Below are 5,199 nucleotides of genomic sequence, written 5' to 3' on the forward strand. Positions count from 1 at the left end.
GGAAAAAGAAATTTTGCTATGTATATGCAATGGAATATTATTCATCCATTGTTAAGGACAAAATTCTGTCAAATGTAGGAAAATAGATGGAACCATTCATGAGCCAGACACAGAAAGAGAAAAATTTCCTGTATATGTGGAACTGCTTTAAGTCTGTAAAAGAAAAAAAGAATATCCTGAAAGCAGAGAATGAGGATGGGGCTATGAAGTTTAGAGGAGGGCGAGATGAGAGAAGGAGAGTGGAGATGGTCAGTACACATTGCATTAATGTACGGAAACATCACAGCGACACTCACTAACCTCTACTAGCACATGTCAATAGTTTTCGCTTAGCTTTTAGTTTTACTGGGGAATAGCTTCATCTGACTTAAAGTTAACTAGATTTGACTGGTACTCAGATGAAGACCACCAGCATATTGTGTAACTAATTTCAAGGAGTGAGATGAGAGAGCAAGGATGTGTGACAGACATGTAGAAAAACTCATAAACTGTGTATTATTAAGTGGGATAGCACAATGGCAATGATGTTTGAATCCCTCTTAGAACCTTTGAAGCCTGTATAGAAGATTTTGTGGGATTTTATCTTGGAGTGAAAAAGCTGGGGAATTTTTTTTTCTAAGAATCTATCATTGCTTCTTAGTTTCTTAGAATTTCTCTCCTTTTTGACACCAGAATTATATATTTTTCCAATCAAGCAAGCTAAATAATTCCATCAGTGAAAAAGAAAAGACAGGGAACTATTATAAGGGATTCATCTATGGTAACCTTAGGAAGATCCAGGATATGATAATGTAAGAAAGCATGAAGAAGAGTATATAATCAACATTTATCAAAATAGCACTAGAAATAGTGATAGAATAATTAGTGGTTGAAACTATGGAACATATCATGGACAAAACTCATCTCTCTGAGAAGATGATAGTTGCGTAAAGCATGAAAGATGAGAAAGAAATATCGATGAATTCATAAGAATGGAGACCATGTTAAAGAAGTACATGCTGAAACTGTGAGCAAGAATGGCTTGGGTTTGTTTAGAAGGTATGTATAACAATGTTGACTGACATTGTGGATATAGCAAGTGGGAAACTAAAATATAAATTGTCATTGATGTTTGAGATAGAATACTATTAATGCCATGAAGTGTAAAGAGAGTATCTTTGGGATATCAAAAGTATGACTTCAGAATTGCTATGTTTGAGATAACTTTCTGACTTTCAAGCAAAGATGTTGGTACAAAATTGGAATCAATTTGGAGTCAAGATGGAAAATCCTTGAGGATAAATTTAGGAATTGTCAGTGTATAGATGACATTAGAACTAATAGCAAGAATGAATTAGACAGCAGTTATGTGTGGATACGTGGGGAGAGATTAGGAACCTAAGCCCTAGAGTATTTCAGCCTGTAAAGGTAGGAAGATGAAGAAAAACATGCAAAGGTTCTGCAGTGTAAAAGACACATGACTGTACCCAGATTCAGAATGAGAAAGCACTGTGAAGGCAGGGCTTGACAGCCTGTGTTAGTCATATAAGATTTGAGATATGTGAGAGCCAGCAAGCATTGGTTTTGTCACAGAAGAATGCTGGGTTCCACAACATACAAGTAGATAAGAGCAGAAGGAATGAATTTATGGTTGTGTGTAGTGACATTTCATTTGTATTTTAATACAAAGCTCAGAAAGCCTGAAGCTCAGAAAGTAACATAGCCATACTGATTAGTCTTAAAGCCAGGCAGTGATGATACACAACTTTAATCCCAGTAGTCACACTAGTTTGCAGTTGAAATGGGTAAGTAGTATTGCACACATTGAATCCTAGCCCAAGAGAGGAATACATGGAACAAAACAGCTCTCACTGTCTCATTCTGAGATCCCTAGAGGCAGGATTGCAATTTTGGACTAAGGTAGAGGTAAGAGCCAATGACTGGTTGTTTTGCTTTTATTTACTTCAGGTTGAGCTCCAATTTGTGACTATGGGGTTTTATAAACTGTGCTACACTTGTGTTCCATGGACTTTTAGTTGGGATGATAGAATAATCCCCAGAGACAGCTGTCGTCAGTGTGCAGCAAGTTTAGAAATGAATGAGAGAATGGTTTAACAACTTCCAGGGAGATTTGGATTGAGTGACCTGCTCCACTATTAATTGATGCTCTGAAATGTTTCATTTCTTAAGAAAGACAAAGAATTTTTACTTAAAATTTAGATTTTTATATCCAGCAACCTAAAATATGTAATTAAAACTCAAAAACTTTGTGTATACATTGTTTAGTCTTCAAGAATGGCTTCTAGCTCTTCCGCGGGAGGCCTACATGTCTCTCGTGATCCTAGATAAGTTCCAGAACAACCTGTATTCAACACCAACATCCATGGGCGGTGGAAAATAGCCTTTGCCATCACTGCCATGAAGGGTGTGGGGCGGAGATACGCTCATGTGGTGTTGAGGAAAGCGGACATTGACTGGAGAGCTCACGGAGGACGACGTGGAGCATGTGATCACCATCATGCAGAATCCTCGGCAGTACAAGATTCCAGACTGGTTCTTGAACAGACAGAAGGATGTGAAGGATGGGAAGCACAGCCAGGTTCTGGCCAACGGCCTGGACAACAAGCTACGCGAGGACCTGGAGCAACTGAAGAAGATTCGGGCCCATAGGTGGCTGAGCCACTTCTGGGGCCTTCATGTCCGAGGCCAGCGCACTAAGACCACTGACCGCCGGGGCTGCACTGTGGGTGTATCCAAGAAGAAGTTAGTCCCTGGGCCTTTGCTGTTAATAGTTTATATGCCTGCGGGGGGGGGGGGATGAATGGCTTCTATTCTTGACTCTGTGATAAGAAACACTTATTAAAAGCGATTTCATGAAAGATTAGTTTTGACTCATGGGTTAAGAGCAATTTAGTTTATCACAATGGAAATACATATCTATGAAAAAATTTGAATAAGCAAACAAACAAAAACTACACCAAAACTAGTGAATAGTACTCTGCCTATCTGTCTGTCTGTCTATCTATCTATCTATCTATCTATCTATCTATCTATCTATCTATCTATCATCTATCTACCTACCTACCTACCTACCTATCCATCCATCTATCTGATTTTATATATCAGTAAGTGTAACCTAAATGATGTCAGTCAAATATTCTAATTAGTGGTTTCTCCAAAGTTTACATCTGTGTGTTAGATAGAAAACACCTGTAAAGGACAAGGTTATCCTGGTCTAAAAAGATTTTCTTGTGCCCATGCCTTAAAAGGTATTTGCCACTTTCTCTTCTATCAGGTTCAGTGTGATCAGATTTATATTGAGGTCTTTAATCCATCTGAACTTGAGTTTTTTACATGGGGATTGATTTGAATATATTTGCATTTTTCTACATGTTGACATCCAGTTATGCCAGAAACATTTGTTGAAGAAACTTTCTCTTTTTCATTGTATAATTTTAACTTCTTTTTCAAAAATTAGGTGTTTCATATGTATGCGGATGAATATCTGGGTCTTTGATTCAATTCCATTGGTCAACCTGTCTGTTTTTATGCCAATACCAAGCTGTTTTCATTACTATAGCTCCATAATAGAGTTGATGTCAGAGATGGTGATGCCTCTGGAAGTTCTTTTATTGTACAGGGTTGTTTTGGCTATTCTTAGATTTTTGTTTTTCCATATGAAGTTGAATATTGTTTCTTTACAGTTTGTTAAGAATTGTGTTGGGATTTTGATGCAGTTTGTGTTGAATCTGTAGATTGCTTTTGGTAGGATTGCCATTTTTATTATGTTGTTCCAAGATAATGGTAGATCTTTTCATTTTCTGGTATCTTCTTCAACTTCTTTCTGCAAAGACCTAAAGTTCTTGTTGAACAGGACTTTCACTTCCCTCGTTAGTGTTACCCCAAGATATTTTATATTATTTGTGACTATTTTGAATGGTGATGTTCCTATGATTTTTACTCAGCTTCTTTATCATTTATGTATAGGAGCCCTACTGATTTTTTTTTTTTTTGAGTTGATCTTGTATCCTGTCACATTACTGAAGGTTTGTGTCAGCTGTAGAAGTTTTTGTGGTCACTTATGAATACTATCATATCATCTGCAAATAACAAAAGTTTGACTTCTTCCTTTACACTTTGGGTCCCGTTGATTTCCTTTTGTTGTCTTATTGCTCGAGCTAGAACTTAAAGTATGTTGAATAGATATGGAGAGAGTAGCCAGCCTTGTCTTGTTCCTGATTGTAGTGGAATTTGCTTTGAGTTTCTTTCCATTTAAATTGATGATCGTTGTTGACTTGCTGTATACTGCTTTTATTATGTTTAGATATGTTCCTTGTATCTCTATTCTTTCCTTGGATTTTGTCAATGCTTTTTCAGCATCTAATGACATGACCACATGGTTTTCTTCTTTCAGTTTATTTCTATGGCGAAGTACATAGATTTTCCTATGTTGAACCTTCTCTGTATCTCTGTCATGAAGCTGATTTGATTAATGTGGATGATTTTTTGATGTGTGATTTAATTCAGTCTGACAGTAATTTATTGAGTATTTTTGCACCAATGTTCATGAGGGAGCTTGGTCTGTAATTCTCTTTCTTGGTTGAGTTTCTGTGTGGTTTCAGTATCAAGGTAAGTTTAGCTTCATAAAAATAATTTGGCTTTTGATTTTAGCCATTCTAACAGGTGTAAGATGGTATTTCAAAGTTGTTTTGATTTGCATTTCCCTGATCGCTAAGGAGGTTGAGCATGACCATAAGTGTATTTTGGCCATTTGAACTTCTTCTGTTGAGAATTCTCTGTTCACTTCAGTGCCCCATTTTTAAATTGGATTAATTAGCACTTTAAAGTCTAGTTTCTTGGATTCTTTATATATTTTGGAGATCAGAACTTTGTCTGTTGAGGGGTTGGTGAAGATCTTCTCCCAGACAGTGGTTTGCCTTTGTGTCTTAGTGGCTGTGTACTTTGCTTTACAGAAGCTTCTCAGTTTCAGGAGCTCCCATTTATTCAATGTTGCCCTTAATGTCTGTGCTGCTGGAGTTATACGTAGGAAGCAGTCTCCTATGCCCATATGTTGTAGAGTTCTTCCCACTTTCTCTTCTATCAGATTCAGTGTATTCAGACTGATATTGAGGTCTTTAATCCATTTGGACTTGAGTTTTGTGCATGGTGATAGATATGGATCTATTTTCATTCTTCTACAGGTTGACATCCAGTTATGCC

General features: G+C 37.1%; 1 pseudogene; it reads left to right on the forward strand.

The window, feature by feature from the left end:
- Nucleotides 1–2,305: 2,305 nt before the first annotated feature.
- LOC101982962 overlaps nt 2,306–5,199 on the forward strand; it is a 6,564-nt pseudogene continuing 3,670 nt past the window's right edge.

The sequence above is a fragment of the Microtus ochrogaster genome, chromosome 10 (assembly GCF_000317375.1).
Source record: "Microtus ochrogaster isolate Prairie Vole_2 chromosome 10, MicOch1.0, whole genome shotgun sequence".
Classification (NCBI taxonomy): Eukaryota; Metazoa; Chordata; class Mammalia; order Rodentia; family Cricetidae; genus Microtus; species Microtus ochrogaster.